Below are 14,245 nucleotides of genomic sequence, written 5' to 3'. Positions count from 1 at the left end.
CCTTCCTCAGTGACTGTCTCCAGCTCCGGCTTATTCCACGTGGATTCCAACTGCAGTTTCGTCCTTCGTGTTTTGAATTCACCCAGATTTATCGGTATCTCCGAGAAATACAATGTTCCTCGGACTGCTATTCTCACCATATCCTGAGATCCACACTCAGCGCCATGCACCGCCACATGTACACACTGGACCTCTCTCTCCAGAAGCACCACCTCACCTTATCTCAAAGCTGTTCTACTCCGCAGTTCCATTTCATCCTTTGTCAAGTTATGAAGAAGGGTCACTGACCTGAAACGTTAACTCTGCTTCGCTCGCCACAGATGTTGCCAGACCTGCTGCGTATTTCCAGCATTTCTTGTTTTTATTTCAGATTTCCAGAATCCGCAGTATTTTGCTTTTATGTTAGCATGGTTAAGCTGGATATGAATTTAAAATTGCCTGGGAAATTAGGACAAATAACCAGAAAGTTTTCTAGCACATTAATGGCAAAAAGGAAAACAAACTGCTAGATTGGATTCTGAAATAGACATAGTTAAGAAATTGAAGCTTTTTTTTAAAACTTTGCTATTTACAAGGAAATGGTGTAGTAAAGGGACTGTAGCAAAATGGTTGTTTTAAGTTAGCTGGAATGAAGTGAAGCTTACAGTTTGTTTTACTGCAGAACTGGTGGTTGCATACTTGAATAAGATTCAAATGAATAAACTACCTGGGCCAGATGGGACTCAGCCTAGAGTTCTTGGAGACTGGAAGAACTGTGAATACCAAATATTCAGGAGAAATAAGGAGTTGGTACCAGGGGAATGGAGAATGCAAAAGCAAAATACTACAGATCCTGGAAATCTGAAATAAAAGCAGAAAGTTTTGGAAATATTCAGGTCTGGCAGCATCTGTGGAGAGAGAAACAGAGTGAACACCTCAAGTCTGTGACCTTTCATTAAAATCCTGATTAAAGGTCACAGACCTGAAACATTGGCTCTGTTTCTGTCTCCACAGATGCTGCCAAACCTGCTGATAAAGAATGTTGTTTCATTGTTTAAGAAGTGATCTCGGGAACTGTAAGGTAGTCTCATGCTGATTCCTGGGAAAATATTGGAATAGATTGCCAAGGACAAACTGGTAAAATGTTGGCAAGAAACATCATGAATTTACAACAGGGAATTGAATAGAATTTTTCAAAAAAGCTATTGGAGAAATAGATGGGGTGATGGTGTCTAAAGTTCAGTTCAATTTTAATAAATCTGTTGATGAGGTGCTCATTCAGCTAGTACAGAAAATTGGCAGGAATGGTATTGATGGCAGTATGCTGGACTGGGTGAAATAGAGGAACAATAATAACTCCAAGGTGGGAATGGAGCAGGGTGGGGGAAAGGAATCGAGGATTTGCAGACGGGAAGCTTGGAAGTAAGGCTTTCCTGCAAATCCTGCTGAATTCAGTGGTTGGACTTTAAAATTATTTCAGCAGGTGTACCGCCCAGAAGCCAGGCAGTTTGGCAGGCTGGAAAGCAACTGGGGGCAGATCAGATGTAACTCTAACATTGGGGGCCTGTGGGCAGTGCGAGGAGGAGTTGGCCGATCAAGGGATGTATATTTTTTATTCGTTCCTGGGATGTGGGCGTCGCTGGCGAGGCCAGCATTTATTGCTCATCCCTAATTGCCCTTGAGAAGGTGGTGGTGAGCTGCCTTCTTGAACCGCTGCAGTCCATGTGGGGTAGTTACACCAACAGCAGAGCATGGCTACCCGACCCGAATCCGACGGGACCTGACGACGTGTCGGGTTCGGGTCAGGTCGCTCTTCCGGGTCCGGGTTGGACACGCTCTATCAGCACCTCCAGTACGTGGCTCCAATGTTAATGTACTTTTTGGACTTGAAAGGCTGTTTAGTTACAGTTTTTTAAAGCTTATGCAGATAAGCAACAAAGTGAAAAACGGAAGCTAGGTTAACTGATGGTTGTGTCAGGCGCGGGAAAACATGAAAGGACTCTGGCCAGGCCGGGCTCGGGTGGGATGTGGTCGGCCTTTAACCAACAGTGCTGTTAGGAAGGGAGTTTCATGATTTTGAACCAATGACAGTGAAGGAACAGCAATATAGTTCCAAGTCAAGATGGTGTGTGGGTTGGAGGAGAACTTGCAGGTGTTGGTGCTCCCACGCATCTGCTGTCCTTGTCCTTCTAGGCAGTAGAGGACACGGGTTTGGAGGTGCTGTCGAAGGAGACTTGGTGCATTGCTGCAGTGCTATCACTGTGCGTTGGTGGTGGAGGAAGTGAATGTTTGTGAAGGGGGTGCCAATCAAGCGAGCTGCTTTGCCCTGGACGGTGTTGAGCTTCTTTAGAGTTGTTGCAGCTGCACCCACCCAGGTAAGTGGAGAGTATTCAATCACACTCCTGACTTGTGCCTTGTAGATGGTGGACAGGCTTTGGGGAGTCGGGAGGTGAGTTACTCACTGCAGGATTCCTGGCCTCTGACCTGCTCTCGTAGCCAAGGTATTTATTTGGGTACTCCAGTTCAGTTTCTGGTCAATGGTAACCCCCAGAATGTTGATAGTAGAAGATTCAGCGATCGTAATGCCATTGAATGTCAAGGGGAGATGGTTAGATTCTCTCTTGTTGGAGACGGTCATTGCCTGGCAGTTGTGGTGCGAATGTTACTTGCCACTTACTAGCCCAAGACTGGATATTGTCCAGGTCTTGCTGCATTTCTACACAGACTGCTTCAGTATCTGAGGAGTCGCGAATGGTGCTGAACATTGTGCAATCATCAGCGAACATCCCTACTTCTGACCTTATGATTGAAGGGAGGTCATTGATGAAGCAGCTGAAGATGGTTGGGCCTAGGACACTACCCTGAGGAACTCCTGCAGTGATGGCCTTGAGCTGAGATCATTGACCTCCAACAATCACAACCATCTTCCTTTGTGCTAAGTCTGACTTCAACCAGTGGAGAGTTTTCCCCCGATTCCCATTGACTTCATTTTTGCTAGGGCTCCTTCATGCCACACTCGATCAAATGCTGCCTTGATGTCAAGGGCAGTCACTCTCACTTCACCTCTGGAATTCAGCTCTTTTGTCCATGTTTGAACCAAGGCTGTAATGAGGTCAGGAGCTGAGTGGCCCGAGCAGAACCCAAACTCAACGTCACTGAGCAGTTACTGCTAAGCAAGTGCTGCTTGATATCACTGTCGATGAAACCTTCCATCACGTTACTGATGATTGAGAGTACACTGATGGGGCGATAATTGGCCGGGTTGCACTTGTCATATTTTTGTGTACAGAACATACCTGGGCAATTTTCCACATTGCTGGGTAGATGCCAGTGTTGTAGCTGTACTGGAACAGCTTTGCTAGGGGCGCGCAAGTTTTGGAGCGCAAGTCTTCAGTACTGTTCCTGGAATATTGTCCGGGCCCATAGCCTTTGCGGTATCCAGTGCCTTCAGTTGTTTCTTGATGGCACGTGGAGTGATTCAAATTGGCTGAAGTCTGGCATCTGTGATGCTGGGGCCTTCGGGAGGAGGCTGAGATGGATCATCCACTCGGCACTTCTGGCTGAAGATTGTTGCAAATGCTTCAGCCTTATCCTTTGCACTGATGTGCTGGGCTCCCCCATCATTGAGGTTGGGGATATTTGTGGAGCCACCTCCTCCAGTTAGTTGTTTTAATTGTCCACCACCATTCACCACTGGATGTAGCAGGACCTGGATGTAGTATGCCTATCAATGTGTTGGGCTGGAGGGATGCTATAATGCTGTGCACAAGCAGTACTGTAAAGGCACTTACATAGAACATTACAGCGCAGTACAGGCCCTTCGGCCCTCTATGTTGCGCCGACCTGTGTAACCATCTGACCTACACTATTCCATTTTCATCCATATGTCTATCCAATGACCACTTAAATGCCCTTAAAGTTGGCGAGTCTACTACTGTTGCAAGCAGGGCGTTCCATGCCCCTACTACTCTCTGAGTAAAGAAACTACCTCTGACATCTGTCCTATATCTATCACCCCTCAACTTAAAGCTATGTCCCCTCGTGTTTGCCATCACCATCCGAGGAAAAAGACTCTCACTATCCACCCTATCTAACCCTCTGATTATCTTATATGTCTCTATTAAGTCACCTCTCCTCCTCCTTCTCTCCAACGAAAACAACCTCAAATCCCTCAGCCTTTCCTCGTAAGACCTTCCCTCCATACCAGGCAACATCCTAGTAAATCTCCTCTGCACCCTTTCCAAAGCTTCCACATCCTTCCTATAATGCGGTGACCAGAACTGCACGCAATACTCCAGGTGCGGCCGCACCAGAGTTTTGTACAGCTGCAGCATGACCTTGTGGCTCCGAAACTCGATCCCCCTACTAATAAAAGCTAACACACCATATGCCTTCTTAACAGCCCTATTAACCTGGGTAGCAACTTTCAGGGATTTATGTACCTGGACACCAAGATCTCTAAGCTCATCTACACTACCAAGAATCTTCCCATTAGCCCAGTACTCTGCATTCCTGTTACTCCTTCCAAAGTGAATCACCTCACACTTTTCCGCATTAAACTCCATTTGCCATCTCTCAGCCCAGCTCTGCAGCCTATGTCCCTCTGTAACCTACAACATCCTTCGGCACTATCCACAACTCCACCGACCTTCGTGTCATCCGCAAATTTACTAACCCAGCCTTCTACACCCTCATCCAGGTCATTTATAAAAATGACAAACAGCAGTGGCCCCAAAACAGATCCTTGCGGTACACCACTAGTAACTAAACTCCAGGATGAACATTTGCCATCAACTACCACCCTCTGTCTTCTTTCAGCTAGCCAATTTCTGATCCAAAGCACTAAATCACCTTCAATCCCATACTTCCGTATTTTCTGCAATAGCCTACCGTGGGGAACCTTATCAAATGCCTTACTGAAATCCATATACACCACATCCACGGCTTTACCCTCATCCACCTGTTTGGTCACCTTCTCAAAAAACTCAATAAGGTTTGATGGATTCAGCCCTTCTCTCTTCCTATTAACTGCTGGTTTTCCCGAGGCTCGAGAAACCCAGCTTGCAGGTGTTAAAAATAAAACCTTATTTAAAGTGGAGGCATGCAGCCTCCTTAAAATATTTTAGTGACCAACCTGCCTCCTGAGAACAGATTGGTCACCTACCCACGACCCACCTTCACTGGTTGGACGGGTTGGGGTTGAGTTGCTGTTTAATTATTTTTAAACCCCCACCTGCTCTGAGCAGTTCATATTCCTGCCCCCTGATTCCCTGAGAGTCTTTGCATATGGTTAACAGTCTGATTTTAGATTTAGATATACAGTACTGAAACAGGCCCTTCAGCCCACAGAGTCTGTGCCGACCATTAACCACCCATTTATACTAATCCTACACTAATCCCATATTCCTACCACATCCTCACCTGTCCCTATATTCCCCTACAACATACCTCTACTAGGGGCAATTTATAATGGCCAATTTACCTATCAACCTGCAAGTCTTTTGGCTGTGGGAGGAAACCGGAGCACCCGGAGGAAACCCACGCAGACACAGGGAGAACTTGCAAATTCCACGCAGGCAGTACCCAGAATTGAACCCGGGTCACTGGAGCTGTGAGGCTGCGGTGCTAACCACTGCGCCACTGTGCCGCCCTGATGAAGGGGTGTGATGAGTAGTGCCAGTTTTGGGACTTGCACTGTTCCAGCATTTACATAAATGGTTTGGGATAGCTTTATCTCAAAGTTTGGAAATGTCACCAAAATAGGTGGTTAATAAGTGGTTGCTGGGGACGGGCTGCAAAGCGACCTGGACTGTGAGGGAGTAGAGAAAGCAAGCAAATGGCAGATACAAATCAATGTCATGGGCTTTGGGATATGAAATAAGTGGAAGGATTTTCAGATTAATGGGAAACTACTGATGACATTTACCTAATATTTTAAAAGAATCTAGGCAAGAGCTAGCAGTGGCATTACTACACATATTTAATAATTCATTAGAAAAAGGTATAGTGCCAGAAGACTGGCAGATAGCTAATGTAATTCCTGTATTTAAGAAGTGGAGCAGAACATGTTCAGGGAATTATAGACTAGTCAGCTTAACATCAGTGCTAGGAAAAATAATTGAATCTCTACTAAGGGAGAGAATAGAAGAACCTCTAGAAATGAAAAAATATAGTAATGACTAGTCCAACCTTACGGAATTTTTTGAGGAGGTAACAGAGAGATAATGGTAATGCAGTAGATGTAATTTATCTAGATTTTCAAATAGCCTTCAATAAGGTGCCCCATAATAGACGAATGAATAAGGTAAGAGAATGTGGAGTCGGGGCAAGCGGCAGAATGAATTTCTAGCTAGCTTCAAGACGGAAAACAGAGAGTGGGAGTAAAGGTAGTTATTCAGAGTGGCAGAAGGTGGGAAGTGGTGTTCCACAAGGATCAGTGCTGAGACCACAGCTGTTCACAATTTACATTAATGATTTAAACTTTGGAATCAAAAACACTGTTTCTAAATTTGTGGCTGATACCAAATTGGAGGGCATTGTCAATACTGAGCAGAACTGCAACAACTTACAGGAGGACATTAATAAACTTGCAGAATGGGCAAATAATTGGCAAATGAAGTTCAACACACAAATATGAGACAGTGCATTTTGGTAGGAAGAATAGCAAGGCCACTTGTTACTTAAGGTGCGAGTCTAGGTGGGGTAGAGGATCTCGGAGTACAAATGCACCAATCACTAAAAGTTGTGCCACAGGTTCGCAAGGCCATTAAAAAAAAAAGAAAACCAAGCACTAGGCTTTATTTCTAGAGGGAGAGAATTGAAAAGTGGGAAGTTATGCTAAACTTGTATTGAACCTTGGTTAGACCACACAAAGTACTGCGTGCAGTTCTGGTCGCCATTATATAGAAAGGATATAGAGGCACTGGTGAGGATGCAGAGAGCATTTACAAGGATGATACCAGAAATGCAACGGTATACATATCAGGAAAGAATTGACAGGCTGGGTCTGATTTCTTTTGAAAAAAGAAGGCTGAGGGGTTACCTAATAGAGGTCTTTAAAATTATAAAAGATTTCGATAGAGTGGATAGAGAGAGAATGTTTTCTCTTGTGGGGAAGAGCATAACTAGATGCCATTGATCTAAGATAGTCACCAGGAAATCCAATAGGGAATTCAGAAGAAACATCTTTACCCAAAGATTGGTGAGAATGTGGAACTCGCTACCAGAGGGAGTGGTTGAAGCAAATAGTATAGATGCATTTAAGGGGAAGCTAGACAAGCATATGAGGGAGAAGTGAATAGCGGGTTGCGATGTTAGATTTAGATGAAAAAAGATGGAAGGAGGCTTGAGTGCAGCATTAACGCCGGCATGGACTTGTTGGGCTGAACGGTCTGTTGCTGTTCCATATATCCTATGTAATCAAATGGTCTGTTGCTGTGCCGTATATTCTATGCAATCCTATGTAAAACAGCAGATCAGGAAAAGAGCCTGGGAGTCATAGTAGCTAAATTCCCTAAGCCAAAGCCTTATTGCTGTCAGTGAAGCAAAAAATATGATAGTGTAGGAAAGGGGAATAGAATGTAGATTGAAGAAGCTTCTCCAGCTGCTGTAGTGCGTGTTGATCAAGCCCCTTCTGGGATATTGTGTGCAGCTGTGGAACCGCACTAGTGGAAGGATGTAACTTAGCTGAAAATTGTACAGACAAGAGTTACTAGAATGATGAGTGGAATAGAGATAAATGATGGATTCACTGACCTGGGACTTTACTTGGAGAGAAGACAACTGGGGAGGGGTAGGAAGGAAGTATTCAAATGATTGCTTTTTTTTGATAGATTGTTTGATATAGAGAATCATTTGGAGATATTTGGTTTGTTGAGGCATCGCAGAACGAGGGATGTGTAAGTATAAGCCGATGAGAGCAGTTTCGGATGGGCTGTGAGAAAGCATTACATCACAAAGTAAGTTGATATTTAGAACAACTTGCCAAGCAAGGTTAAGCAGCGGAGTTCCTCCTGGCGTCCTGGTCAATATTTATCCCTCAACCAATACCACAGGAAAAACATGATCAGATTTCTGTTTGTGGGACCTTGCTGTGCACCAATTTGCTGCCGCGTTTCCTACATTGCAACAGCAGCCTAGAATTTCTAATCGAATTTCTAACCAAACCAGTGCAAAAATTTGTAGATTTTCAAGCACAAATTACATGCAGCAGAAATCAAGTTTTTACGATCTTTTGCATTGGTTTAAAAGAACATTAAGTTGAAAACCGGCCACGCCCCAGATCAAATTAAACACCATTGGGAGTTTTATTAACTACACTGGTTTGTGGGCCTTTGGGAGGGTTCTTAAAATGAAGCTTTTATTTAGGAGCAAAGGCACTTAAATATGATTTTATTTGACTAAGAAACTGACAACTTGTACACCAATGAAACTCGTAAATGGTTTTACATAGTTCTTTAAAGTCTTTTTCAGTTACTTAAAATTGGGTTGCTCACAGCTGGTGCCCAGATACTGATTAAAAATGATATTTTTTGTGATAACCCCATTTTCAACTGTATTCGTAAAATTGCACCAGGTTAATATATCAAGGAATATTTTGTAATCCAAAAGAATTATATTCCAAAATACTGTCCGATTGTGCTGCTTAAAAGATGACAGCACTTTTCACAACCACTGAACGTCCAAAAGCGCTTTACAGCCAATGAAATGCTTTTGAAGTGTTGTCACTATTGTAATGTAGGAAACGTGATGAGAATTTTAAAATTGAGCCATTTCCAGGCTGGGATTCAATATAGGTCAGTGAGCAGAAGGGTGATGGGTGAATAGGACTTAGTGCAAGATACGGCAGCAGAGTTTTGGATAAGTTCAACTTTACGGAGGGTGAAAAGTGGAAGGCCAACAAGGAGAGCATTGGAATAAAAACAGAAAATTCTGGAAATACTCAGCAGGTCTGGCAGCATCTATGGAGGGAGAAACTGAATTAATGTTTCAGGTCGAGATCTTTTGTCAGAACTGGAAGAAGGTTTAAGCAAGTACCGAGGCAGGGAGAGGAAAGAGCAGAACTAAATGGAAGGTCTGTGATAGGATGGAAGGCAAGAGAGATTAACAGATGGAATGATGGAGCAAGATAAAAGGGGTTGGTATTGGAACAAGTAAATGGCATTTTGTCTCTAGAGTATTGGAATAGTCATACACAATGGCTTTGGTCTTCCGAATATTTAGTTGGAGAAAATTTCTGCTCATCCAATACTGGATGTCGGACAAGCAGCATGACAAATTAGAAACCATGGAGGGACTAAGAGAGATGGTGGTGAGGTATAGGTGAGTGTTGTCAGCATACATGTGGAACCTGACTTTGTGTTTTCAGATGATGTCACCGCGGGGCAACATGTAGGCGATAAACCTCAACCAAATAAGAACCCGACCCCAGAGACAAGACCAGATTCTGGCACACTGCATGATTCAGGTCCTGGGGCTGATGTTTGATACTAAAGGAGGAACTTGTTTTCATACAATCTCAATTCAAATGAATTCAATTTTTCAGCATTAAATTCCCACTTCGTTATGTTATATTCCTTAATTCAAATTATTGGATAATTCAAATTCTTCGTGCCTTTGGACTATCGAGTGTAGACTGATTTTTCTTTAAAGATTGATGATCTGACTGGAAAGTAAATTCTCAGATTGACTGATGATGGTAGCCACGGTCTTGCTGGTGGAGGAGTGATCCTCTCATTCATTAGTTTATAAATAGCAGCTGGTCACCACATTGCTTTTAAGCTTCAACCAAATTGCCACCAAATGTGATCAGCCTCCCTATTCTTAAACTATCTTGATATTGGGTTATGTGCCAAGCTAGTGCCACTGGCATCTGCTGCACAGGTGCTGTACAGCCAGAAGCAACCCAAAGGTAAACCTGAGATCCTTATTTTTTAAAAAACTGTTGCATGCGTCTTGATGACTGACTGCGAAAGACCCATGCATGGATAGCCAGTGGCACAGTCAATGGCCTCCTGCAATACAAAATCAGCTTTAGTATCTTAATTCTATGTCGAGGGGCGCGCGGCTGTCACTTCTTGGCACACATCTTCGCCAGTTACCAGGGTTTCTGTTCTAGTTTTAACTTGAGTCATGTGACAACTAGTAAACATTGTTGCCAAACCAGTTCTTTGTGTCCTCTTGATGACCCTCTTGGGGAAAAAAACTGGTCAAACATTTCTTAGCTTGACTATGAATTCCTCAAAAAATTTTTTAACAAAGAACAATAGCACTTTCATAACACAGACAAGATGGACGCCAAGTATGGCCAGTTCAAGGAAGTGTTTATTTACGTCATGACATCGTCACAACATTATACAAATACATTACTTGCTTCCCCTTTCAAAACAGAAGTATTTTTCTCTGCAATCAACTATATTTACAAATCAAATTTAATAGGTTTATGAAGTCTTCCTGATCTCCTTTACAGATTTTGATCTAAAGTCAGGTTTTGAACTGCTTGGTTGAGGTTCAGAACTTTGCGATGATCTTGTTCCATTCTCAAAAACTGATACTTCATTCAGAAGTCTGAACTGGTTCAAACTCTGACATGAGCTTGTGATCAAGCAGATCATACTCATATTTTGCTTCATGCCTTGCCAGGACCGTGTGATCATAGGGTATGTCCTGTACACAAAAAGCATGACAAGTCCAACCTGGCCAATTACCGCCCCATCAGTCTACTCTCAATCATCAGTAAAGTGATGGAAGGTGTCGTCGATAGTGCTATCAAGCGGCACTTGCTTAGCATTAACCTGCTCAGTGAAGCTCTGTTTGGGTTCCGCCAGGGTCACTCAGCTCCTGACCTCATTGCAGCCTTGGTTCAAACATGGACAAAACAGCTGAGCTCAAGAGGTGAGGTGAGAGTGACTGCCGTTGACATCAAGACAGCATTTGACCGAGTATGGCATCAAGGAGTCCTAGTAAAATTGGAGTCAACGGAAATCAGGGGAAAACTCTCTGCTTGTTGGAGTCGTACCTAGCACACAGGAAGATGGTTATGGTTGTTGGAGGTCAATCATCTGAGCTCTAGGATATTACTGCAGGCCACGCTTGTGCACATCTTAAAGGGAATGTTGCTTGTGCACAGCCTATGTGTTCCCTTTCTGGCACATTCCCGATTGCTGTGCGGCCATGCATCTGCGCAGCTTAGGGGGAACATTGTTGAGCGGCTGAGTTCCAACCAAAAATAATCTTCATTTACAAGACAAGGGAATCAAAAATATTTCAAGGTATTAGAGAAATTATTTCAATCCTCTGTAGTTTATGAATTTTATCATATTTGGAATATTGTGTGCTGTTTCCCAAAAAGATAGGGAAGGGCGAGGTCACAGAAGGATTTGAAAATAAGGATGAGAATTTTCAAAATTAAAGTGTTGCTAGATCAGGGAGCCAATGTAGTTTTCATTTAGATAAAAGCAAAATACTGCAGATGCTGGAAATCCGAAATAAAAACAAGAAATGCTGGAAATGCTCAGCAGGTTTGGCAGCACCTGTGGAGAGAGAAACAGAGATAACGTTTCAGGTCAGTGACCCTTCATCAGAACTGGCAAATATTAGAAATGTTAAAGGTTTTAAGCAAGTAAAGCGGGGCTGGGACAAGAGATAACAAAAGAAGTGTTGTTTGGACAAGGTCATAGAATAACTGACCAGAAGGTCATGGAGCAAAGACAAAAGGTTTCAATTAGAGATGGACTTGGGTTCAACCAAAGGGTCTACACTTGAAGTAGTTTACCTGGCTTTTTGTTCTTTGGCTATAGGGCCTTCAATTGTTTTCTGCTTTTATTATAAACTGATAGTGCTGATTTATGCGTAATTTCAGCTGATAATGCTGATCTGAGCTTTATTTGATTTTGTTGCTCAGCTCAAAGTCTTTCAACTGTTTCCATCTGACCCAAAATATGAAAACTGAGTCAAATCAAAGACTGGACATTTTATTGGTTTTCTCTGTTCCATTTCCTTTTCATCTGCTTTGTGAATCACTGCGTTTCAAGCTGCATTATGCTTTAACAGCATTGCGTGTGGGTAGAATGTTAGCAGGAAATCACATGTTGTATTTGTGTAAACTAAATGATATTTTGTGACTTTTAGTCCCCACTCTGCTGGAAAATAAAACTTAATCTTCCCTGGCAATAAATTATCATCTATCCTAATAATGTTCTGTGTTCAACATTGCATTTTTCAAAAATGTTGTTTATAAATTGTAAATTAAAAGTACATTTCCCCCTGACCATAGAACCTAGATGGCCCCAGTACAGTTTGTTCATCTCAGCTAGAGCAGTGACTGTAAAATTGGCCTGAGCTACAAAGGGGAAAATTGTTCAGGTTTCTAGCTGGTAGACTGCTGTCCAGCAAACTCTGCTGGAGAATGCATGTGAGCAGAGGCTTAGACTTGACTGGAATGCTCACCGCTGTTGAGCATCACTGTCAGGCCACTCGGGTACGGGCTGCCCGCAGACAGGAGAGAAGGTTGATAAAATTGGGTGCCAGGGCCCAATTTGACAGGAAATGTGAACTTTCATCTATTATTAGTTGTGTAGCAGATGTTTGACCTAGTGTAAAGGAAAAGAAATACTGCAAATCACATCAGACATGTTGTCTGTGAAAGTGGCGCATCTGTAACATTTCTAGGAACTGAGCATTTGTCCAGTCAGGCAATTTGTATGTGGCCATCTTTAAATATTGTAATCAAAAAAACAATGAGTTTGTGTGAAGACTTTGATTCTGGATGATAAATTGTTAGCTTCACTTTCAAATAAGATATGATTTTAGTTTCCAAAATCAGTCGAGAGATTTCTAATTTATTCAATTCAAAGGCCCCTGTTGTCTGACATCTACATCCTGATTTGCTGTACCCCAGTTACAGACCATGGGCTGCATGTTAAAAGCCCGCCGCCGAAATAGGCAGTGGCCGTAAAAGTTTGTGGCCTGAATGCATGGAGCCCACGTCGCGGAGACGCTGCGATTCCAAACGTGGTGGCTCATTACCATTACCATGACCGGGGCGGTCGCCCCACCCAATGATGTGGAGGGTCAGGCGAGCCAGCAACGGCATTCGGCACCAATTTGCAGGCGCCGGCGCCATTTTTAAAGGGCTTACAGCCCGCAATGAGCATTATAATTTTAAAGATACTTTTAAGTTTGTAAAAATGAATAGAATAAGCTTTCCATGCCGTCTCCAACCACCACCCCCCCTCCCCCCCCCCGCCCCATGGCATTGCACATCATTTCTGCCGTTTTACTCCCTTCCCCCCCCCCGCAATACTTAGCTTGAAACATTGACCCCCCCACCTCCCCCTACAAATGTTGGACTCTTTGTCCTTTAGCCCTTCCCATCACCTCCCCCGTCCGACCAATCCGAAGCGTTTTAACCCCGCTCCCCACCTCCCGCATAGAGAAAATCATCTCCTCCCCTCGGGTGTTGTTCCTTGTTTCCCCGAATGGAGATTTGAAGGTGCAGCATTGCCGGCGGCCCGAATAAGGAGGCGTCAGGACCTTACTTAAGTCAGGTATCCAAATTAATTTAAATAAGGAAATAGCGGTCCTGTTGCCAAGCAGTGGGGTGGCCTCTATGAGGCCTCAATGCCGAGATTGGTACAGGGCCTGCTGGCATCGGGGTCGGTGGCGGGCCTCCTCCGTTGCTATCTTCGTTCCCCCCCACACCAGCCACCATTCCCAGTGTCATTATCCAGCCCCATTAGTGGGAGTGAGCAGTCTCCTCCTGAACTACTGTCAATGCCATTCTGTAGTTGCCCACCAGGAGTGGCCGAAGAGATGCTTCCTCCTTCCTGCCTTCAGTGACCTGGCTGGAGTTGGACATTCTTAATGAGGAAAAGGTGACCAAGCTAATGATAGTATCCATGAACTTATTCCCTTCTGCTGAAGGAAAAGAATGTTGTCACTTAGGTTATTATAAAGAATAGTGGTGGGTGTGAAATTTTCATTTTACAACCTGCTAAGCTATGAAAAACACAGCAGTACAATTATCGATGTTATTTGCCAGCTGTGCAGAGAGAGCATTTAGAGCTGCCTAGCACCAGACGAAAGTGTTGATTGTAATGGGAGTAATTTGATGTGATGATAACGAATCAGATCAGAGCTGCCCTTTCTTAAATTTTATGCTGGGCTGCCACAGGGTTCCGTCCGCTGTCTTAATCCTGGGCTGTAAGTGCACGATCCATTAATACTTGAAGACTTGGGCGGCGCAGTGGTTAGCACCGCAGCCTCA

General features: G+C 43.7%; 1 protein-coding gene across 3 annotated transcripts in view; it reads left to right on the top strand.

Annotated features, from left to right (window-relative positions):
• rad18 (RAD18 E3 ubiquitin protein ligase) overlaps positions 1-14,245 on the top strand; it is a 396,256-nt gene that overhangs the window by 176,589 nt on the left and 205,422 nt on the right. The gene's annotated exons all lie outside the window — the stretch shown is intronic.

Source organism: Heterodontus francisci, chromosome 19 (assembly GCF_036365525.1).
Source record: "Heterodontus francisci isolate sHetFra1 chromosome 19, sHetFra1.hap1, whole genome shotgun sequence".
Taxonomy (NCBI): domain Eukaryota; kingdom Metazoa; phylum Chordata; class Chondrichthyes; order Heterodontiformes; family Heterodontidae; genus Heterodontus; species Heterodontus francisci.
Note: the sequence above shows the minus strand (reverse complement) of the source record. Positions and strands in the feature narration are given on the sequence as shown.